This window comes from Schistocerca gregaria, chromosome 1, assembly GCF_023897955.1.
Source record: "Schistocerca gregaria isolate iqSchGreg1 chromosome 1, iqSchGreg1.2, whole genome shotgun sequence".
Taxonomy (NCBI): domain Eukaryota; kingdom Metazoa; phylum Arthropoda; class Insecta; order Orthoptera; family Acrididae; genus Schistocerca; species Schistocerca gregaria.
In genome coordinates this window covers 227,005,834-227,031,143 of record NC_064920.1, presented here as the reverse complement: position 1 = coordinate 227,031,143, position 25,310 = coordinate 227,005,834, and the positions used below count along the sequence as shown (strand labels likewise).

General features: G+C 42.6%; 1 protein-coding gene and 1 non-coding gene across 2 annotated transcripts in view; one reads left to right on the top strand and one right to left on the bottom strand.

Moving 5' to 3' along the window:
* Positions 1-25,310, top strand: part of LOC126340263 (uncharacterized) — a 175,253-nt gene that overhangs the window by 59,978 nt on the left and 89,965 nt on the right. The gene's annotated exons all lie outside the window — the stretch shown is intronic.
* On the bottom strand, positions 6,329-6,403 carry Trnat-cgu (transfer RNA threonine (anticodon CGU)). Its single transcript has one exon. It is a non-coding gene; the product is annotated as a tRNA-Thr (tRNA).

Here is a 25,310-nt window from a genome sequence, read left to right as displayed (position 1 = left end):
CTGTTCTGTGCAAGCCTCTTCTTCGCCGAATACCTATTGCAACCCACATTCATTGAACCTGCTTACTATATGGTCTTTTGATCTCCTTCTTCATTATTCGCCCCCCCCCCCCCCCACACACACACTTCCTTCCAATACGAAATTGATGATTCCTTAATGTCTCAGAATGTGCCCAGTCAACCGATCGTTTCCTTTAGTCAAGTTATCCCACAATTTGCTTCCCAGTTCAGTACTTCCTCATGAGTTATGTGATCTACCTATCTAATCTTCAGCATTCTTCCCTAGCACCAAATTTCAAATAGCTCCTGTTCTCTTCTGCTTAACGTCCACGTTGTTTCACTTTCATACAAGGCTATACTCCAGATGAAAAAATCAGAAAAACTCGCTAACACCTAAATTTGTATTCGATATTAACAAATTTCTCTTCTTCAGAAACTCTTTTCTTGCCATTGTCAGTCTATATTCTATATCATCTCTATCTCTGTCATCACCGTATATTTTACTGTACAAACAGTAAAACCTGTCTACTACTTCTAGTATCTCCTTTACTAATCTAATCCCCTCATCATTGCCTCATTTAATTCGATTACATTTCATTACACTCTTTTTGCTTTTTTTCTGATTGTTCATCTAATAACCTCCTTTTAAGATCCTGTCCATTCTGTACAAGCTGCTGTCCATTCAGTCAAGCTGCTTTTCCCAGTCCTCTGTTGTATGTGTCAGAATTACACTGTCGTGGGCAAAACTCATATTTTATAATTCCTCTCCTTGAACTTTAATTCATATTCTAATGTTTTTTGTGGTCTTGATGTAGCGTTCTCGCTTCCAGCGCACGGGATGCCAGGTTCGATTCCCGGCAGAGTCAGGGATTTTCCCTGCCTCGAGATGACTGGGTGTTGTTGTGTCGTCTTCATCATTCATACCCCTTACGGTCGGAGGAAGGCAATGGCAAAACCACCTCCGCTAGGACCTTGGCTAGTCGGGGGTGCAGGTCTCACGCATCATACCCTACGCTCCTCGGAGTATGGGACCTCATCATCATCAATGTTTTTTGCTTTAATTTGCTACCTTCTCAATGTAGCCTACAGACTGAAGAACATCGTTGATAGCGTACAATCCTCCACCCCTTTCTCAACCACTGCTTCCCTTTCACGCCGTTCGACACTTGTTAACTGCCGCCCACTTTCTGTGGAAGCTGTATGTAGCTCTTCGCCCCTGTATTTTGCCGTGATACCTTCATAATTCCAAAGAGTGTATTCCAGTCAACATAGCCCCCCTACTATCTCTCCGGCTAATTTGGCTTTTCTATATGACCGTGTACCTGAAGTCCATAATCTGTGGGGAAAATGCATCCATAGAACAAGGCAAAACCGAGAGAAGTAGATGAAGTTATAACTGAATCGTTTCTGCTCAGTACTTCAGCAATGATGATTACAGACAAAGTTTAGTTAACTATATATATTTTTATTACGGGACCTAATGTTTACTTAATACTAGTTAGAGGAAAATTTGGAAAAATGGTTTTCGAAGTATGTTCCTCACCGGAACAAGAATAATTAAATTGAAACTGACCTTTATACTCGTAAGCAATCTTACACTAGTTATTGGCGTCATAGCGTAGGAACTGTATCTAACGCACTCTTTCAAGTACTCCATACAAAATTTGTCGCAGTAGTCAAATAATAATCCAATCGTAAACACATCCTACATATTATATTAATTTTCAAAGATCAATTAAAGTAAGATTGTTTACAGACTGTGAACTGAATCTTTTTGTTACGTTACTCACCGTAATAGTGACTGTCGTTTTGTAGCAAGCAGAAAGATTGTTTGAATTTACTCAGTACTAAGGACTGTCATTTACCTAACAGTTAGTCAGATATTTCTTTGTAATAAAAATTATAAATTATGCCGCAAAAATGAACAAGAACTGTGTTTTGACAAAGAAATTCAGTATCCAAGTTTCGCAAAGTTTTACTACCAATTTTTTTTAATCATGGAGGTTACTCTATTTTTAGCAAAATATTAATACTGGCTTTTGCGTCGTTCCATTTCTGACATCATTCATACTGCAGCCAAAGATTTAATTATTACGTAAATGTCCAAAAGTTGGAAAATTATGTTTTGATAATCTACTAAATTAATGTTCAATTCATTTTCGGTTCACCTTCTGATTATCTCCGTTCGTACAAAGGGATAGGATGAATACTATTTGGATGATAACTCGGGAAAATTATTTATGTAACAACATGCACGAGAACGATGTTATTTAAGCAATGAAATCCCAACTACGCTGGTCAGCCTATTGCACTTCTAGTTATAAAAAGTCTAGGTTTTACTTCACTTTATGATGCCGTTGGTCTGTCAAGTGGCTTCATTTAACGGTAAAATAGAGCACAGGTTGATCTTCTTGCCATACCATAGCCATTAACAAGGGCCTACAGCACTGTCGATGTTATGTGAATTACTCTTCTTGCATTTGTACTGCGTCCAGTAAGTGCCTTAGGTTGCCCATGTTAAACATCCGCCAAACCAACCACTTCAGTTTTCACGCTCCGCCCTTCGGAAACAGACTTTTTACCTCCGCACTTTTGCACAGCGAACACACACAACCAACGACACCAATCGTCTCCTCTCGCCTCCTGACTGCTACTATTTTGGCGCGCTCGCACGCCCAGCGATAACACATTTGCAATTTATTACACTCTTTGACAAAATCTTCTCCCTGACTAGGCCAGAGTGTCTACTTACATAGTGTTAAAATTTCATATGTATTCTCTTTCTTAAATAACAAATAGCATTTGTAACTTGACAACATATTTACAAGAATAATATTCAACACAACTAATAAAACGAACTTTGCAAAGCACGTAGAAAATGTATGATTATTCACAGAGTTAGGGTGATATAAACACTGTCGTAAGATTACTCCAAGTCTAAAAATGCTATAAAAGTAGTTTTCCTTTTCCTTAAACTATCTTCTAAGAGAAGTCGTAGTGTCAGTACTGCCTACAATGTTCCTACGTTTCTCCAGAATCCAAACTCACCTTATCCGAGATTGGCTTCTACCAGTTGTTCCATTTTCTGAATAATGCGTGTCATTGTTTATCAGGATTGTCTTAATAAATTGATAGTTTGGTAATGTGACACCTGTCAGCACTACTTTCTTTGAAATTCGAGTTATTACATTCTTCTTCAAATCCGAGGATATTTTCAATGTCTCGCATATATTGCACACCAGGTGGAATAGTTTTGCCATGGCCTCTCTTTCAAGGGCAGTAGTCCAGAGAGAAAATCGTTTACTCCAGATGCCCCCTTTCGACATAGATTTTTAGTACTGTCAAATTCTTCTCGCAGTATCTCATCTACTATTTACTTCCTCTTCTATAATATTGCCTTCACGTTAATTTCCCCTGTATAGCCCCTTCATATATCCCTTGCACTTATCAGCTTTCCTTTCTTTCCGTAGTACTGGTTTCCCTTCTGAGCTACTGATGTTTATACAACTGCTTCTCTTTTCTTCAACAGACTCTCTCATTTTCCTGTAGACGGTATCTAATCTGCACCTACTTAAAAATTCTTCTACAGATTTCAGTTTCTCCTGTAGCCATTCCTGCTTATCGATTTTGCACTTTTGTCAGTCTCATTTTCCGATGTCTGTTTTTCCTTTCGCGTGCTTCATTTGCTACACTTCTGCATTTTCTTCTTTCAGCAATTAAATTAGGTATCTCCTGTGATACTCAAGGATTACTGCTGAGTCTTGTCCTTTATCCTGTTTAATCCTCTGCTGCCTTGAACGTTTCATCTCTCAAGGCTACCCATTCGCCTTCTTCTGTATTCCTTGCCCCAGTTTCAGTTAATCTTTGCCTAATGCTCCCTTTGAAAGTCTCAGCAACCTCTGGTTCCTTCAAATAGTTCATAACCAATAAATTATGGTCAGAGTCTACATTTGCCCCTGAGATGTGTTACAGTTTAAAATATAATTCCGAAATACCTGTCTGACCAGTATTCAAGCAAGCTGAAAGATTCCAATTCCTTCAGGTCTCTTCGATGTACACACACTTCTGTCATGATTCTTAAAACAACTGACAGCGGTGATGAAAATATGCTCCGAGCAAAATTCCGAGACAATATTACCCTACTATTTTTCCTTCTCCTCCTTTTCTTGCTGACGAATTCTTGCCCCTCATCACAGTTAAATTTTTGCCTCCCTTAACTCTCTGAATAATTTCTTTTATCTGTTCTCGTTTTCTTTGAATCTCTTCATCGTCTGCGGCGTTAAATGGCTTATAAGCTTATACGACTACTATGGTGCTGGATTACGTTGTCTTCATGTCATGATAGACGCGATAGTGCATTCACTATGCAAGTAGCTTACCTGCACTCCTGTTTTCTTATTAATTATAAGACATATACCTGCTTTAGTTCTATTTGATTTTGTATTTGTAACCCTGTACTCATCCAACTAGAAGTCCGGTCCATCTTGCCACTGAACCTCACCTAACTTCAACTTACCCATTCCTCTTTTCAAATTCTCTAAACTGCCTCCCCAGTTAACGGCTCTATCATTCCACCCTACGACCCACGGAATACACTTTTGTTTCTTCTGATGACGACATCATCCTGAGTAGCCCCTCCCAGAGATCTGCATGGGGGCTATTTTATCTTGGGAATATTTTACTCAAGCGGACGCCATCAGTAGAGTTGTATGTGCTCAGGAAAGATAACGGCTGTAGTTTTTTCTAGCTTTCAGCCATTCTCAGTATCAGCACAGGTAGACCATGTTGACTGATGTTAGAAGTCCTGCTCAGTCAGTCATCCGGACTGTTCCGCTTGCAACTACTGAGAATCCTGCTGCCCTTCCTGACGAACCACATGTTTGTGTCGCCTCTCAGCATATACTACACCGCTGAGATTTCACTCTTACACAAAAAAGAAAAAAAAAAAGCCATAAAACTGATCACATGCTGTTATTGAATTGTACCCAATCCTGTCCAAGAGACATAAAGGCGTGGGCTACTTATAAAATTTTTAATATAGGGAATTTGTATTTCATTATCACTAAACGAAGAAGAAGAACTAATTCTACCTGTTGAAACATACAGAAATGATTCAGTTATAATTCAAAACGACAAAACGAAGCATTTTGTGTTAGCAGGACATTCATGATTAAACTGAATTTCTAGAGAACTTTGTGTTCAATAGTTTACGTGAGTTTGTGTTCGTTGTGCTGCAGCAGTTTTTCTGTCAATATTGTAGGCTTTATGTTGATACCGTGGAAACTTATTGTCTATCATTTTAATGTGATATGGGTCGTATCTTGCAGTAAATAAATGACATATTAAACTAGGACTTGATTTGATTCTTAGAATCAAACTATTGTCCCACATCTGATACTGGTTACCCTCTAAAAACAAATATACCTGTTTGTCCCATTGTGAAGGTGATCCACTGGAAAGTACGTGCCGGCCTTACGAGCATGGGACTGGTCACAAATATGCTAACCTCAGAGAGACCAAGAAAGATAGGAGGGCAGGTTCCATCCAAACTTTAAATTTCAAATATACCTCATAGCGCGAACACCAGTGATCCACAGAGCTTCGCTGAGTGCCAGATTGCCGCGCGGGATTATCCGAGCGGTCTCAGGCGCCGCAGTCATGGACTGTGCGGGTGGTCCCGGTGGAGGTTCGAGTCCTCCCTCGGGCATAGGCGTGTGTGTGTGTGTGTCATTAGGATAATTTAGGTTAAGTACTGTGTAAGCTTAGGGGCTGATGACCTTAGCAGTTAAGCCCCATAAGATTTCACACACATTTGAACATTTTGGATTGGAGTGCCAAATTTTGTCTGAACTACGAACAAAATCAACAACTATATTACGTCGTTTTCATGTGGAGACTATAGAGAAAAACAATTTTTCTTTTCTTAGCTCATTCTTCTTCGGACGAGGCGAACCTGCAAACAGTTACAGAATTAATCAGAAAGAATTTAAAATTAGAAGAAGTTGTGGTAGGGTTGGTCAGTTCACCGCTCTACAGTTAAGTTCCCGATTAAAACTAAGTAAAGAGATACCTGTCTACAGTTGTGCAACATGTGGGCCTAAAACGCATTACTTCACAGTAACGCGCCACGTTGTACTTCTTTTCTCCTAGTAAGTACATGCACTTTCATTTTGACTGACAAGACTTAAATATGTAATGTGAAGAAAACATTACTGAAGGAAAACTGATTTTCCATACGATGGAGTAAATAATCTTGTTAGCAGAATGAGAATTTTCACTCTGCAGCGGAGTGTGCGCTGATATGAAACTTCCTGGTGGATTAAAACTGTGTGCCCGACCGAGACTCGAACTCGGGACCTTTGCCTTACGCGGGCAAGTGCTCTACCAACTGAGCTACCGAAGCACGACTCACGTCTGGTACTCACAGCTTTACTTCTGCCAGTATCCATCTCCTACCTTGCAAACCCTACAGAAGCTCTTCTTCGAACCGTGCAGAACTAGCACTCCTGAAAGAAAGGATACTGCGGAGACATGGCTTAGCCACAGCCTGGGGGATATTTCCAGAATGAGAATTTTCACTCTGCAGCGGAGTGTGCGCTGATATGAAACTACCTGGCAGAAGGTAGAAGATGGATACTGGCAAAAGTAAAGGTGTGAGCACCGTACGTGAGTCGTGCTTCGGTAGCTGAGTTGGTTTTGAAGTTCCAGCGGATTTGGTCACCCTTGCTCTTCGACCCTATGGAACAGTTCTCGGCCACACGGCCGAAAAATGGAAGACCTTCGACACCTACCCTGTCCTTAACGGGGTGCGACAAGTCCGTATTGACCTGCATCGCCATATTCCTTCGTATCTCACGATCGCTGGTTGCAGGGAAATAATTATTTACGACGGTCAGCCGAGAACCTGCTCCGGTTGTGGCCAGACGGGACACATACGTACCGAATGCCTGCAACGCCGTCTCGCGCAGACACCCTCGACCGACCAGATTCGTCCGTCGACACCGACCTCTCTGCCGATTACGTATGTTGCGGCGGCGAGACGGGAGACGCCAGCTGTATATGACGACCCCACTGTATTGGTGCGAGCTTTGGAGGACCCTGCAGTAGCTTCCACGGAGCCCCAAGCGTCTTTCAGTGCTGATGCTACTGATGTCCTTTCGACGGACCCCGGCGCACCGTCACAACGGCTCGCCGACGGTGCGATGGAAGTTGAAGCACAGGATGCAGCGTCCTCCCCTTGCCCTACGTCGGAAACAGAGGCGCGGCAGCGTAAGCAGAAATCACCCAAGCGTCATAAGAAGCGGCGCAAGACAACCGACGACGTAGAACAGCCCGAGGCGACACCGCTGGATGACGAGGTGCATCAACCACTCCACCGCGCCGACACAGGCGACCCTACCGTCTCACACGGTTCGACGTCTCCTCCCACTACCGCTGGGTCTGGACCACATGGGGATGCGGGAGATCACCGCAGCTCCGACACCGGGGATGCACACTTGCCTCCGTCTGCCTCTCGAGATCCAGTGGTGTCAACGTCCCTGGGCGACTGGGCGCAGGAGATGGAGTTGCAGGATGCGTTTCAGAACCAAGACGATGCACCGATGCCGATGGCAGCGTCTACGCGGCCGGCGACAGACGCCTAGGACGGCATGAGCACCTCTCGTCGCTGCCTAGCACTTCTCAAGACCGGCGCTCCACGTCACGACTACTGCCCTCCTGTCATACCATGGTCACCTCCCGAGACTTGATGGACCAGGCATACCGCCTCGCCACGATCAACGTCAATGGCATTACATCTGATGTCAAGACCCGTATGCTGAAGGATACGTTACGCGCTGCGAATCTGGACGTTGTTTTCCTTCAAGAAGTCCGATCAGGACTCTGTCTCGATGCCTACGGATATGACGCCTACACTATGCCTGCAGATGTGGGCGGCGGAGGTACGGCGATTCTACTGCGGGAAGGGATAATGGCCACTGATGTCTCCTATTTACCGTCGGCCCGGGGGGTCGCACTCACGATTGGTACAGTACGTCTGGTGAACTTATATGCTCCTTCAGGCTCCGGCAAAAGGAGAGAACGGCGCACCTTTTTTGCCGAAGATATAGCCCCGCTCTTACAGGGCAATACCGACCACTTGGTACTAGGCGGCGATTTTAATTGTGTGCTCCGCCCATCCGACCAGGAGCCACACTATACCACCTGCCCGGCACTCCAGGCACTTGTACAGGACTTGGCCTTGTTGGACACCTGGATCATCCAACACGGCGACCGTCGAGCACACACCTACTTTACTAGTCACTCCGCGAGCCGTTTGGATCGAGTCTACGTCACCCGCGGCCTACGATCGGCCGTTGTCGACGCTGAGATGTGGCCGGCAGCGTTCACGGATCACCTCGCATATGTGTGTACTCTCACCCTTCCCCGCCAGCGCGTCCGCCGAAGTAGGGGTCCGTGGCGCCTCAATGTGGCCCTTCTTGATGAGATAAATTGCAGACGCGCAGTCGAGTCCACATGGAGCAATTGCCACCGGCGTTTACCCGCCTACCGTTCTGTACTTCAATGGTGGTTACGGTGTGCAAAACCCGCACTGTGCCGAACATTAGTCAGCTATGGACGCGACCGAGCGCGCTGGTATACTGCGACTACTGATTTTTACTATACTGCGCTCCGCGAACTGGCTGTACAACCGCCGTCGCCAGAGCGACAATCAGCAGTACAACGCGTCAAGGCACAATTGCTTCGTATCAACGCCATACGTCTTGCGGGTGTGCGGGTGCGAGCGAGGACGACTGATGATGTTCGTGGTGAACGACCTTCCCTCCACCATATCATTCAAGAACGCCGAAGACGCAAGAGGCAGCTCATTACCGAGGTTGAGACGGAGGACGGGCGACGCGTTGACGCACAAATGGATATCGTCCGAGCGTTCACACAGTCATATAAACTTCTTTACGAGAGGGAGTACCACATGAATGTAGGGGTCAGGGAAGTCCTATCTGACCTACCAGTCTCTCGGAACCTACAAGATGATGCTACGCTCTTGTCGGCGGTGACTTTGGAAGAACTGCGAGAGGCTCTGTTGCGTGGCTCTCCCAACAAAACGCCTGGCCCTGACGGCCTCCCTCTTGAATTTTACAGGCGGTTCTTTGATCTCATGGGCCCAATGTGGGTCAGGATGTACAGTGAACTCCTGGACGCCGATTTTCAGGTACCATCTGACTTTACTGAGGGTCTCTTGATCCCTGTGCCCAAACCCGGCGGAGGCCGTCGCCCTTTTGATTTTCGCCCGTTGACAATGCTAAACACTGACTATAAGCTATTGACACGCATGCTCCGTGAGAGGCTCAAACCTACGGTAATGGCGGCCATTCACACTGATCAAACCTGCCTCGGGGGCGACACTAATGTGTTTACGACTTTAAGCACCTATAGAGACGTGGTGGCGCTCATGCAAACTTGCCGCCTCCAAGGCGCTCTTGTTGCGCTGGACTTCGACCATGCTTTCGACCGCGTTAACCATGGTTTCCTGCGTACTGTTATGGAACACATCGGTGTCCCGCGTCTGACGACGTCTGTTGTGCTTCGATTGATCCATGGGGCTGTCACGAGGATTATGATCAACGGCTGTCGGTCCGCCCCCGTCCGTGTCAACAGGTCCGTCCGGCAGGGTTGTCCTCTTTCTGCCATGCTCTTCGCTGTTGCCCTCGAACCAGCTCTTCACGGACTACGGCGACGCTTAGAAGGACTTACCCTCCGTTCCGTAACCTTTCGATGTGGTGCATACGCCGACGATGTGATGTTCTTAGCACGGTCTGGTGACGAAATACACACGGCGTTTTCCTGGCTCCACCAGTATTGGGTGGTGGCAGGCAGTGTGCTCAACCTTCGGAAATCACGCTACATGGAGGTAGGACGAGGAATGCCTGCAGGTCTGGCCGTACCTCTGACAAAGGTCCCGATGCTCAAGTGTTTAGGGATATCACTCCATCGACAAATACAACGCACGGCGGCCTTTACGTATCGTATGGTCTTACGACGACTCCGTTTAGAGGCTCGTCTCAATAAATTCAGATCATTGAACATTTTGCAACGCGCCCAATACGTTAATGTGTACATGGCTTCTCACCTTAACCATTACGCCCATGTACTGCCGATAACGGACACGATGGCTTCCAGGATACAGGCAGTGTTTGGACACGTGGTGAACGATGGTGCTGTTTTCAAGATCCGTTTTGTTACGCTTACTTTACCCTTCGACAAAGGCGGTGTTGGACTCACTCACGTCAAGCACAGAGCGCTGGCACTGTATCTCCGTTCCATGAGGCGACTCTGGCTTTCACCAACAGCCAGTCTCCCCGGCCTACTGATTGAAGAAGTGGCCCCACGTACGCTGTACCCACCGGTACCAGTTGGACATTTATCGCCCTCGCTGTCACACATTAGAACGTTTTTCGTAGAGCATAGCTATGTGTTGCGGGTTATATTGGAGACACGGAATCCGACAGCGAAGACTTATTATAGTGCTCTCCAGCACTGGACTCCGGATAACGACATTGTACGGCGCCACCCTACGGTCGACTGGCCACGAGTATGGCGAGCCATCCACGCGCCGTTCCTGTCTACTTTCGTGCGGTCGACGTGGTATGTGGTCGTTAACGAGAAACTTCCAACCCGACAACGGCTGCATGCCATTCACCTAATTGACGACCCTGTGTGCCCCCGTTGCACGACGTTAGACACGGACGAACATAGACTGAACTGTGGCCCCGCACGTGAGTGCTGGAAACTGATCCGCCAGATCCTGGCTTTCCTGCTCCGCCGCCCCTACGTTTCAATTTTACCCCAAGAACTCTTTCATCCCGACGCTGTCTATTTCCCTATGACCCGGATGAATGCGGTTAATTGGGTACGAGGAATGGCGATACACTACATATACCGCGATGGAGACAAAGACGTCCTCGATTTATGGTACTATATGATCGACGAGTTTCTGGTCTTAACGAACAGACAGGATTACCGGAACCTTTTTGCGAACTATTTGGGTTCGTCATTCATGGACCCACCACCCAGCTGGGGTGTGCCGGGTGTGAGAAGACATTAACTTGTAGATGTGATCTTTCCACGATTCCCCTATGGTAACAGAAACAGTCTCTGACTGTGTGCAGCGGCCCCGGGCGTTCCAACGATTGGTGGCTGGTGATGTCCAATGCAATGACGACCGCCCGTTCCTGGCCGCCCGCCTAGCAATGTGACCGCGGCGAGCAAGATGGCCCTTTTTAGTTCACTTTATTGGCAACTTTTTGCGCATGGCTGCCTTGTTTTTTTTTATGCATTCTCAAAAAAAAATGTAGTTAGTAGTTTGTGAAATAAGCATTGTAGGCTGTGATTATATTTTTGTTGAGCTTAATAATGAGTGTGTGTAGAAACACCATTTTCTTTAAGTATTCATTGACATATTTCTGTACATGTTATTTGCATAAGTGCCTTAGTACAACTTCAGTTTTGTGGCTTTGTCATCGCATTTCCATGAAAGTAACCAAAAAGGTGGGAGGTTATTTTATGCACAGACTGATTTTTTCTTTTCTTTTTTTGTAATATTTTTATTTTCCATTTGAAGTGTAAAATTTGAGCTTAATTGTTATGTTCTGCACCACAAAGGTGAAGCTTTGTAAGACTTTTCCCAATAAGTCGTTTTCTTGTGTACTATTTTGTACTATGAAAAAAAAAAGGATCAGGAAAAAAAAAGTGGTCAGCGTGACAGACTGTGAATCCTAAGGGCCCGGGTTCGATCCCCGCCACTGCCTAAATTTTGATAAAAAAAAAAAGTTGGTAGAGCACTTGCCCGCAAAAGGCAAAGGTCCCTAGTTCGAGTCTCGGTCGGGCACACAGTTTTAATCTGCCAGGAAGTTTCAATCTTGTTAGCAACTGTTTTTGTCACAGTTTGTTTGGGTAGCGCTGAAAAATATCAAAGCAAGTGTTTTGCATCTGTCTGACTTCTGTCTGTGGGCATTTATTTTGTGCGTAAGTCTGAACAGTAGTGTGGACCATAGTGTATATCATCGTCATCACCTCTCCCGCCACCAATACCATCACTAAAAAGAAAACTAACACCACCACTACCAACAACAACAACAACGACACCATCATCGTCATCTCTTCCGTTGTTGTCATCCGATTGCCGTGATTCCAACGGACCTGTTTCTATTTTATACCAACTTGTCGCAGACTAAATACCTCAGACTTCAACAGGAATGCAATAATTTCAGTTTGAAAGGAGGCATTACAGAACTATCAATTTAATTTAATTATGACTGCAAACTACAGACACGATTTATTTACAGTACAATGGGAAAAATGGTAGAAGCCGACCTTGGGCTAGAGCAGTTTGAGTTTCAGAGAAATGAAGGAACACACGAGCCAGAAGTGACAACAACTTGTCTTAGAAGACAGGGTAATGACAGGTAAACCTATGTTTACAGTATTAGTTGATTTAGATATATTGACACTACTGATTGGAATACAGTCTTTACAATTTTGTAGGTGGCAGGGATAAAAATAATGAGAGAAAGGTTATTTACAATTGGTACAGATATCAGATCCGAGTTACAAGAGTCGAAGGACATGAAAGGAAAGCAGGAACTGGGACAGTGTTATAACCTGTCGCTGACGTTATTCAGAGTGTACACTGAGCAAGCAGTAAAGGAAACCAAGGAGAAATTTGAAAAGGGAATTAGAGTCCGAGAAGAAGAAAAAATATTTTTTTGAAGTTTACCGACGACGCTATATTTATGTCAGAGGTAACCAAGAATTTCGAAGAGCAGTTCAAAGGAATAATAGTACTTTGAAAAAGGTCATAAGATTAACATCAAAGGACGTGAAACAAAGCTGCTGGAATGTAGTCGATTTAAATCAGTTGATGCCGTAGGAACGTCGTTAGGACAGCAGACGCTAAAATAGGTACCTGAGTTTTGCTATTTGGACACTAAAATACCCGATGATGGTAGCAATAGAGAGAGTACAAAATGCAGACTGACTATAGCACAGAAAAGCATTTATGAAAAAGAGGAATTCATTAACATCTAAAATAAATTTAAATCTTTGAAAGTGTTTTCTGAAGGTATTTATATTGAGTGTTGTCTAGGACGGAAATGAAATGTGGACAATAAACGCTTCGGACAAGAATAGTTCAGAAGCTCTTGAAAAGTGGCGGCAGACTAGTTAACATTCCATGTGGACCAGAACCAGCAACTAGGTGGGATCTTGACGTGGACTTCCGAATAAGACAAACGATCAATATGGGTATTTGGCATAGTTGCTACTAAAAAGTTACAGCAAGGTGAAAGGACTACTGTGGAGGTACTGAAAAGAACTGACTACGGAAGAGATCTGGTTGTAGGAGATATCGTGAGACATTTTGGTAATGGAGAGAAGTGTGAGGGAAGGGGAGGAGCAATTTCAGGGGAGAGACGAAGAGGTGAACACACCAAGCGGATTGAAATGGACGTAGGTTGCAGTAGTTAGTTGGAGATGAAGAAACTTGCACAGGACCCAATAGCGTGGATATCTGCATTAAACCAGATTTCGGACTGAAGATCGCAACAACAACAACAACCCTGTCGCAGGCTTCAAGCAGGCGTGTGCTTTAAATATCTGCCAGGCTTTCTAGCTGCTCAGTTTATTTGCTCCTTGCTCGTCTTCTACTTACATCGTTAAAGAATTTGAGTCTACCACATAATTATGGAACTGTATCAAGCGGAGTGTCGTTCGTGAAGCAAAGTGTCTTGCGTTTGTACAGGATGTCTGACATGTCCAGTCCTTTCATTACAGAAGATAATGAATAAAACATCTGATGAGGACTTCAACGGAATATATGTCAGAGACAGAAACCGTACTCACTTCCGATATGTTGATGAGGTAGTCAGAATGTTCAGATTTAGAGTAGAACTAGACGAATGAGGGAAGCCACAGGACTCAAGGGAGTGGTACTTCTTCATCATAAATAAATCGAAAGCAGCTTATGTTATTATTAGCAGCAATCAGTAGTTCACTCAAGCCACCCATTTTTAGAAATCAGTACTACAAAAATTACACGGAATTTAAGCACCTGATAGAAATGCTCAAGAAGAGGAAGAGCACGTTCTGTTGGACACAAGTAGCCGGTCGTGGTGGCCGAGAGGTTCTAGGCGCTTCAGTCCGGAACCGCGCGACAGCTACGGTCGCTGGTTCGTATCCTGCCTCGGGCATGGATGTGTGTGATGTCCTTAGGTTAGTTAAGTTTAAGTAGTTCTACGTTCTAGGGGACTGATGGCTTCAGATGTTAAGTTCCATAGCACTCAGAGCCATTTGAATCATTTTTTTGTTAGACACACGTCAATGCAAGGGCTCAAGTCGGAAACTTCTCTCACTGAATTTTCAGCCAACAAGTGACCCAGTCAGTCGGTAAAGTTCAAAATACTTTTATACACGACTAGTGTTGCTGTACGGATGTTAGACATTATCATCAGCAGCAGTAGGCGTTATACATCCACTGCTGTATAAGGCCCAGTCTGGACTTTCTCATACAACGCAATGTTCACTGTCAATGTTGCTCCTGCATTATTTCGATAAGTCTGCGCCTCGATTATTCCTTGTCACATGGGAACTACCGAAGTATTTCCGTCGTACACATACCGCTCATTCGCTTAGTTACATGCTCTTCCAACACCCAGACACCAATTTCGTTTCCAGTTGAGTCGTCATTATGGTCGAGATGCTAGGGTTTAGTGCAGGTATGTGAGGAAGAAAACCAGAGGGTCTGTAAGGTCATTAACAGGCTTCCCCAGAGATATTCATGTCGTGGCAGTTAGCAATTAGTACCCATCTTGAGTGTGTCGGTGTGTTGCAACATTTATCAGTAACACGTCTACTGGCTGTGTCCTTGACATTTTTGATAACAAACTTCTCAAGTCACTGATCCAGCATTGTTATTTCCTCTTTGATACTTGCTAGTAATGTACAAACGCAGTGTGTGTGTAGTCAGTCTGGGCTAGGGAGTAAGCATGCTACGGAAATATCAAAGGTGACTGTTCTTTTTTAGAGTAACGACTTATTGTTGTACGGGAAAACCGTAACTAGATGTATAGGTGTAATCATAGATGGGCGACTGGCTTTCCTACGCGAAAGAGATCTGATAGAGCCGAAAAAAATCTTTCACAAACCTGGCTGAATAAATTCTGTAGAATGCAACTGCCTCTAGCCTCTGTGAGAATATACCAATTATCACTTTTTTAGTCCGTTGTTTACTTCGCAGTAATCATAGGGGCTCACCAAATAAGCCTTTCAGCGAACACCACTGCAGTCAGGAGAATGGAATTCTTGCTAGCGTCTTTCAGCTCACCGCGCGTGATTAGCCGCTGGTCCCGGCGAAGGTTCGAGTCCTCCCTCGGGCAAGGGTGCGTGTGTTTGTCCTTATGATAATTTAGGTTAAGTAATGTGTAAGCTTAGGGTCCGATGACCTTAGCAGTTAAGTCCCATAAGATTTCACACACATTTGAACGTTTGTCTTTCAGCGCCAAGACGGTGGAGACACTTCTAGTGGTGCTTGGAATCTGCCCCGTAGATATCAGCGTTAACTACGAGGCTGCCACGTACTGGTGTAGTTGTAAAAATGTGCATATTGGCTATAGAAGCAAAGACCATACATCATAAACGCCGAGTGAGTACGTGGAGGGTTACCTGGCGGAGGGAATGGGACAATAGCGCTAAGGGCCTTAGGTGATAAGCATTCTTCCTCGACATTACTGAGATGGGATATAAGGCGACCGGCCCTGGCATGGTCCGTTTCTTCACCGGACACTGTCCTTATCGAACGCATTTAAATTTTACACATCTCAGCCAAAGGCAATATTGTGTTTGCAGGGAAATACGATCCTCTGAACACACAGTTCTTCGCTGCAGATTGTTTGGAAACGTCATACATCCTGGACAAACTCAAGACAACTGAATATAACGCAACCAGGGATCCAGTACAGAGGACTTATTTGAATAATGCAGCCGAATCTACTTGAAACACACTTTACAGGGAGTACTAGGGGACTTGGCCATGCAAACGAAACTGAAGGGCGTGGGTGATGACGTAGACGTTCAAACTTATGAAACCACAGGCACGGACGCGAATAGACACAGATGTGGGTCACGATGAAAATCTAAAGTTTTCTCAGATAGACTAGATCGTGATTGGATTTTAAGCAGCTTTAGTTACATAAAAACTGTTATTAAAATAAAAATAGTTGTATAACTGATACATTCGATTTCGAATATAGTAGTAAATTCTTAACAGGTGAAAAATAACAATACGTTATCAGCATTAGATATACAGTAGCACAATAAAAGTAGTTTCCGATCAGGAGATTTAGATGTAGAGTGAACATCTCTGACTTTATCCAAGGCCTCTTCCACCCGTGCTCGACTTGGGTGCCAGTAGCTGCTACCCTTTTTCTGTCATCTTTCTGTTTCTTCTTGACGAATACGCTTGATCAGAACAAGTAAAAGTAGACTTCATTTTATTAAGTAATACTGATGTTGCAGAGGATAAACACGACAAAGTTCACGTGAATGAATGAAGCAGATGTTTACTTACTTACGTCATTAATCAAAACAAATATGCAATTGTAAATAGTGATAAATTTCACCTGTCTCTCCCCCCACATGCAGGCCAAGTGTTAATAGCAACGAGTAAATAAATAATATGAGTTAACGACAGGACAGTTCCCAAGCGTTGTGAAGGAGTCAAAGCAGACTTCATTTTATTAAATAATACTGATGTAGCCGAGACTAAACAGGACAAAGTTCACATGAATGAATGAAGCAGCTGTTTACTTACTTATGTCATTAATGAAAAATAATGTGCAACTGTAAATAGAGATAAATTTCACCTGTCTCTGCCCTCACATGCAGGTCAAGTGTAAATAGCAACGCTTAAATAAATAATATGAGTTAATGACAGGACAGTTCCCAAGCGCTGTAAAAGGGCGTCAGCCGGTCTTGGCGGGCACAGGAGATGATCATACTCGAAGATGGACTCAAAACGCGCCGTTATAGACCGGCGCCCTTCGATTGGCTTCATATTTATAGAATTTGAAGGTCATTACCCGGACATCAAAACCCTAAATCACTACGACACAATTAAATAAAAATCTAGAACAAAACTAGAAAAAGTCTCCTTAAATGAGAAAATTTCCGAGTGCTGTTAGGTAGGATACATTCCCCCTCCCATCCCTTTTTTTTAAGATTCGCCCATAACTCAGTGAAATGGTTCAAATGGCTCTGAGCACTATGGGACTTAACATCTGAGGTCAACAGTCCCCTAGAACTGAGAAATACGTAAACCTAACTAATTAAAGGACATCATACACATCCATGCCCGAGGCAGGATTCGAACCTGCGACCGCAGAAGTCGCGCGGATCCAGCCTGGAGCGCCTAGAACCGCTCGACCACTACTTCCGGCTAAAGAAAAGTGGAACACAGCTACAACAAGTGACAATCGAAAGTGGGACATCGTATTGTAACACTGATACGCAACGGAAACCCGGTAAAACAGCACCAATATTTCATATTTAACCGCGTTCGGAAATCTCCTGATGTTCAACGACAGTTTTTCCGTAGTTTTTTTTAATTATTGCGTCTCAATGCTTTAGGATAATGATGTCTGGGCAGTGAACTGTAGATCGTGTAGTGGTGTAAGTTACGAAGAGAACCAGTAGGGAAGATCCCCTTGTTAGATGATATGGTCCATGTAGAAACAAGGGAGGAAGCATGTACTAATTATCAGAGTAACGGTACAGGAGAATGAGCGTACTGGCTCCAAGCAACCGCCGTCTGTGACGCACATCTAGTGCGAAATGTGCAGACTTCCGTTAGCAGTTTGGGAGAATATAATCTCTAATGAGGCTACGATCGTACGTCGGAACTTGGACCGAAGTTAATTGTAAAATATGAAAAACTTAAATGCACAGAGTTTATAGCGGTACAAAGACTCTTTTTGGGAAGATATATGCCCTTTAACGACTACATATCTCTACAAAAACACAAGCATAATGATATTCGGAAAGAAGCTATGAACAAATAAATCTTATATTATCTTATACTCACAGTTTAAAAGGATAAGAACGCACAGACCAGTAACGGTACGGAAACGAGTAGTGGCACAGACTAGTGGACAAAATAACTGGCGAACGTTATAAACAGCCAAAAATCGTAGGGGCAAAGTTGAGCTAGGAGTCAGTGGAATGTGTGTGGGGAACAGTTATACTGTTTACAACAAGCATATTATCTTATCATGAAAAAATATTAACTGTTTTCTGTTACATTGGCAGGGGTGTATAATGAAACAGTTTTCGCTAGTTAAGGATTAATTCACGATTCTGTGGATGGTGTTTATTGATAGCCAGAATTTCAAGTAATGTTAGTGTTTTGGTTTTAGTTCCTCTGTTGGCAACATCTCATTTCACATCATAAGAATGAAGTTCAAAGCATATTCAGTAAAGGTGGAATGTTTCGTTTTCAGTCTCCGACTCCTGTCAAGTTCAATCAGTCTAGCAGTTATAGTCCTGTCTAACAGAATTTGCCACACAAACTGTAGAAAATTCTATAAATTCCACTCTTTTGTGGAGATGGAATCTTGTCTTTACTGTTGAACAGAATGTGGGTAACAGCATTCTTAAGAGGAGAACACGGCAAATGTTATCATCCGATTTCCGAGGAACTTCACTCAGTGTAAGAGGAGTTAAAATAAGCCTATAGTTGTCTTGGACTATACGTAGGTACTCATCCGTTTCTGAGGGAACGACGGTCTAAGTTTGCGACGTATTTTACAGATTCTTTATGTCCCTTTTACTGCGTGATATGCTCACGTGAAACACTGGAATCTTAATCAGTGTCGCGCATCAACTTTTTTTAAATTTCAGCCCCAGTTTCTAAACTCAGTTATATCTCATTTATCTACCCATGTCCGTAGAAGATTGCTACACGAATGTTTCTTATCAACTTAGGGGATACAGTTAATTGTAAAATTACAACTGGATGTCACAGTAAGTGTCACACATTCATTATATAACATATGTGTACATGGCATGTTGAAGTGTCACAATCTTTTTAAATTCTCTTATTCTGATATTTCTTTCTTTTATCAATTCTTGTATTAATTTTTATATTTTCTTCACACATTTATTCTGGAAAATTTGGTGCACTACCTTGGATGATACCGATAATAGAAATACTCGAAACACAGGTATTCCGAACATCGCGAGCATCGCTCGAAGGCATGTTTGCCACAGTGATATTTCTTCTTATGCATTTAACTCGAGAAAGAAACGCCGTTAACTTTAGACAAGATTTCGGATGTTAGCAATAATTTCGCGGCAAAATATACATAACGGATCACTTTCCCCGAAACCGGCGTTTGTGATAGGTAAAAATCAACATACACTACAGGAGTTTCATCGAAAACAATTTCAAAAATTTTTCTCATTTTTAAAGTCATTCATCTGACATGCAATTAGCAGACAAATAAGGACAACATTATATCATTATACACTGAGAAACATTCGTATAGCAATCTTCTACAGAAATGGATATATAAATTAAAAGTAATAATTGCGTTTCGAACACAGGACGCAAAAATCAAGACATCGCGACGCCAAGATTTCGGCAGATGAAAGCGCTCCTTAAGAGGCATATAAAGTACCTCGAAATTAATATGCAAACTGATCATCTTCTTTCTCAGCAAGGGTCGGATATCTACGGATAAAATGTCTTCAGCTACATTCAAAAAATTTTCCGTGACTGTCACTCAAGCCAAAATAAAAATTATCAACTGATTAGCTAGTTAATATGTAATGGTTTAGAGCTCAGTTAAAATAGGCGAGATAGAAAACCTTTTTAAAGTTGCACAGTTCCTTATCTAATATCCCAACAATTATTGCTAATGTGATAAATAACATATGGATTTCTTAATCAATTCAATTCGACTACGAGATGATATAAGTTTTGTCCATTTTTGTTGACTGTTGCTTAGGCGGTGCCAGACTAATTACCAGTCTTTGCAAACTCTTACTGAATTTTTGAGTTGAATTATGGAAGTTGTTTCATGTGGACAAACGTTATTATGTATTCGTCACTCTATGACTATAGTGACAAACACGAATTAAGTACTTTTCCTTCAGCGTAGTTCAAAATGTGAATTCATGTGCGTGAGATTAATTAGTAAAAACATATCGATTCTGTAAGTCACTGGATAATAGTGCTGCTTTCTTGAATACTCTTTTTGTTATAATAATGAGAGCTGATCCTCATCTCACGTCTATTTTCTCTCCTCCAAGTTAAGAAACTTCTTGTTTGTTGTGGTCTTCAGTCCTGAGACTCGTTTGATGCAGCTCTCCATGCTACTGTGTCCTGTGCAAGCCTCTTCATCTCCCAGTACCTCCTGCAGCCTACATCCTTCTGAATCTGCTTAGTGTATTCATCTCTTGGTCTCCCTCTACGATTTTTACCCTCCATGCTGCCCTCCAAAACTAAATTGGAGATCCCTTGTTGCCTCAGAACATCTCCTATCAACCGATCCCTTCTTCTGGTCAAGTTGTGCCACGAACTTCTCTTCTCCCCAATTCTATTCAGTACCTCCTCAGTAGTTATGTGATCTACCCATTTAATCTTCAGCATTCTTCTGTAGCACCACATTTCGAAAGCTTCTATTCTCTTCTTGTCTAAACTATTTATCGTCCATGTTTCACTTCCATACAAATACTTTCAGATACGACTTCCTGACACTTAAATCAATGCTCGATGTTAACAAATTTCTCTTCTTCAGAAACTCTTTACTTGCCATTGCCAGTCTACAATTTACATTCTCTATACTTCGAGCATCATCAGTTATTTTGCTCCCCAAATAGCAAAACTTCTTTACTACTTTAAGTGTCTCATTTCCTAATCTAATTCCCGCAGCATCACCCGACTTAGTTCGACTACATTCCATTAACCTCGTTTTGCTTTTGTTGATGTTCATCTTATACTCTCCTTTCAAGACACTGTCCATTCCGTTCAACTACTCTTCCAAGTCCTTTGCTGTCTCTGACAGTATTACAATGTTATTGGCGGAACTCAAAGTTTTTATTACTTCTCCATGGATTAAAATACCTACACCGAACTTTTCTTTCGTTTCCTTTACTGCTTGCTCAATATACAGATTGATTAACATCCCTTCACAACCACTACTTCCCTTTCATGTCCCTCGATTCTTTTAACTGCCATCTGCTTTCTGTACAAATTGTAAATAGCCTTTCACTCCCTGTATTTTACCCCTGACACCTTCAGAATTTGAAAGAGAGTATTCCAGTCAACATTGACAAAAGCTTTCTCTAAGTCTACAAATGCTAGAAACGTAGGTGTGCCTTTCATTTATCTTTCTTCTAAGATAAGTCGTAGGATCAGTATTGCCTCACGTGTTCCAACTTTTCTACGGAATCCAGATTTATGTACCCTGAGGTTGGCTTCTACCGGTTTTTCCATTCGTCTGTAAAGAATTCGAGTTAATATTTTGCAGTTGTGAGTTATTTAACTGATAGTTCGGTAATTTTCACATCTGTCAACACCTGCTTTCTTTGGGATTAGAATTATTATATTCTTCTTGAAGTCTGAGGGAATTTCGCCTCTCTCATATATCTTGCACACCAGCTGGTAGAGTTTTGTCAGGGCTGACTCTCCCAAGGCTATCAGTAGTTCTAATGGAATGTTGTCTACTCCCGGGGCCTTGTTTCGACTTAGGTCTTTCAGTGCTCTGTCAAACTCTTCACGCAGTATCATATCTCCTATTTCATCTTCATCTACCTCCTCTTCCATTTCCATAATATTGTCCTCAAGAACATCGCCCCTGTAGAGAAACTTATCAGTTACATTAACAAAAGAAAGGCTCAGTGTTTTATAAGATTCAGACAAAATCAGTTGGCAGCAGTTCCTTTTCCATTTTTTTTATTTATTTGGCCTTCAGCGTGAGTATTCTATGTAACTATTGACAGCTAAAAGAAAAAGGGGAATTTCTGAAACTTAGACATGACCGTGTGCATTGCAATAACTGAAAATTGCTTCTTCACTGTCGTGTAAACCAAAACAAGCTTAATTTGTAAACAATCGAATAAAAAAAAAGGATGAAGAAGCAGTGTCATGTTTGTCAAGTCACCACTCTATGAGATCTAAACGATTTCTTAAGTAAAATGGTGATTGCTCCTTGTCTATAGTTCTGTGGTCAAATTTTAAAATTGCTCACCAAAATAAGTCTTGCCTGACGTCGACGCATTGCTGTAACGTTCTAATAGTGCTTGTTGGGAATAGAATCCTAAGATTGCTTAGTTCTGAGAGCAGTTGTTTTCTCTATTGATCGTACTTTGTGCAAGCGAAGATTAAATGATTAATGCCACCCACATCTGGGTTACTGCAGGCACAGCTGTCAGATTTCCTTAGTTGTAGACGAAATAACTGACAGGGATAGCTGCCATTATTCAATCTCATCTTCGTGATTGTAGAAACTGGTTTGTGGTATACAGAAGTGTTGTGAAGGCACTTTAAACTAGGTAGGTGAGGTTCTCTATAACTATAATATGTTCCTTCGTATAAGGAAAACTTGAGTCTCATTTCAAATACGTACCCCGCTCATATAATTATAGTCGGTGGTGACTTCAATCCACCATCGATATGATGGAAAAACTATACGTTTAAAGCCGGCGGCAGGCTTAAAACCTCATCCAAATTGTACTGAAAGCTTTCCCTGAAAATAATGTTGAACAATTATTTCATGAGCCCACTCGAAGCGTAAATGGTTGCGAAAGTATACTTGACCCTTTAGCAACAAATAATCCTGGACAAATAGTGAGTATTGTGACGAATACAGGAATTAGCGACCACAAGACAGTTGCTGCTAGGCTGAAAACCGTAACACATACAGCCATCAAAGAGAAACGCAAAGTATATCGATTTAAAAAAGCTGATAAAAATGCTCTTAACGCTTTTTTAAGAGACAGTCTTCACTCCTTCCGATCTCATCATGTAAGTGTAGAAAAGTTGTGGAATGTTTTCAAAGAGATAGTATCGACAGCAATTGAGAGATATATACCACATAAATTAATAAGTGTTGGTACTGTTCCCCCATGGTACACAAAGCGGGTCAGATCGTTGTTGCACAAGCAACGAAAAAAAAGCATGCGTAGTTTAAAAGAACGCAAAATTCCCAAGACTGGCAAAGTTTTACGGAAGTTCGAAATATAGCGCGTACTTCAATGCTTTATGCTTTTAATAATTTCCACGACGAAATTCTGTCTCGAAATCTGGCAGAAAACCTAAATAGATTCTGGTCATACATAAATCACACCAGTGGCAAGACGCAATCAATACCTTCAATGCGCGATAACAACGGTGAAGTCACTGATGAGAGTGCCACTAAAGCAGAGTTATTAAACACCGTTTCCCGTAACTCCTTCACCAAAGAAGACGAATTAAATATTCCTAAACTCCAATCAAGAATAGCTGCCAAGATGAGAAACATAGAAGTAGATATTCTCGGTGTAACAAAGCAGCTTAAATAACTACGAGGGTCGGTCAAAAAGTAATGCCTCCCATTTCTTTTCTACTTAAAAAAATTAAGTTAAGTGAAAAATTTGAATTTGGCGCCATTCCTCAAATCTCCTTCTGCAATCCACTGCAGTAGTAACTTTCTGTGTCAACAGGTGGCAGCACAGCAGAAGTTTGTAAGATGGCCGACATCGATGTTCGTTTGAGACAGCGTTGTGTGATTGAATTCTTGAATGCAGAAGGTGAAACGCCCATACGCATTCATGAAAGCCTGAAGAAGGTGTATGGTGTTGTGACAGTGGATGTCAGCACTGTTAGACGATGGGTTCGTCGTTGTAAGGAAGCTGAAGGGCAAACACCGTTGACTGACGAAAAGCGGAGCGGCAGGCCGGTGAGTGCAGTGACTCCACACAACATTCAGCAAGTTGATGACATCATTCGTGGTGACCGTCGGGTGACTGCAGATGAAGTGTGTCGCATTATTTCTCTTAGTAAAGGCAGTGTGATCACGATTATTAAACAATTGGGGTACTCAAAAGTTTGTGCACGGTGGGTTCCAAGAATGTTAACCGATCAGAATAAAGAGGCAAGGAAAACAATAGCCTCCCAACACTTGCAGCGCTTCTGTTTGGAGGGAGATGAGTTTCTGAAAAAAATTGTGACCGGGGACGAAACATGGATGCATTTTTTTGAACCCGAATCAAAGAAGCAGTCAATGGAGTGGCGTCACACAAGCTCGCCGAGGAAGAAAAAATTCAAAACTGTGCGATCGGCAGGGAAAGTTATGGCAACAGTTTTCTGGGATACAAAGGGTGTGATTCTGGTTGATTTTTTGGAGCAGGGATGCACAATAAATTCTGTTCAATACGTCACAACCCTCAAAAAACTTAAGGCACGTCTTCAGCGAGTTCGCCCAACAAAATCAATGGCAGATGTTCTTCTTTTGTATGACAATGCAAGACCACACACCAGTCGTCACACCTCTGACGAGATTGTCAAAATTGGATGGGAAGTTTTGCCTCATCCCCCATACAGCCCTGACCTGGCACCATCAGACTTCCATCTGTTCGGGCCACTAAAAGAAGCTCATCGTGGGATTCATTTTGAAGATGAGGAGGCCGTCAAAACATCCGTGCGTCAATGGCTTAGGAAGCAGAGCTGTGATTTTTACCGTGCTGGGATACATGCCCTTGTTCAAAGATGGACCAAAACTGTAGAGATGGGCGGAGATTACATTGAAAAATGACAAAATGATCCTCAATGTTGTGGTTTTCAACCTATGTAATTGCATTTAAATTTCCTGACAATTAAACGTAGAAAAAAAATAGGAGGCATTACTTTTTGACTGACCCTCGTAAATAAAGGCAAGGCTTCCGGTCCAGATGGTGTACCAGTCAGATTCCTCTCAGAGTATTCTGATAAAATAGCTCCATATTTAGCAATTATATACAACCACTCGCTCACAGAAGACTGGAAAATTGCTCAAGTCACACCAATACCCAAAAAGGGAAGTATTAGAATCCGCTGAATTACAGGTCTATATCACTAACGTCGATTTGCAGTAGGATTTTGGAACGTATACTGTATTCGAACATTATAAAGTACCTCGAAGAAAACGATTTATTGACACATAGCACGGATTCAGAAAATAACGTTCTTGTGAAATAGAACTAGCTCTTTATACTCATGAAGTAATGAGTACTATCGACAGA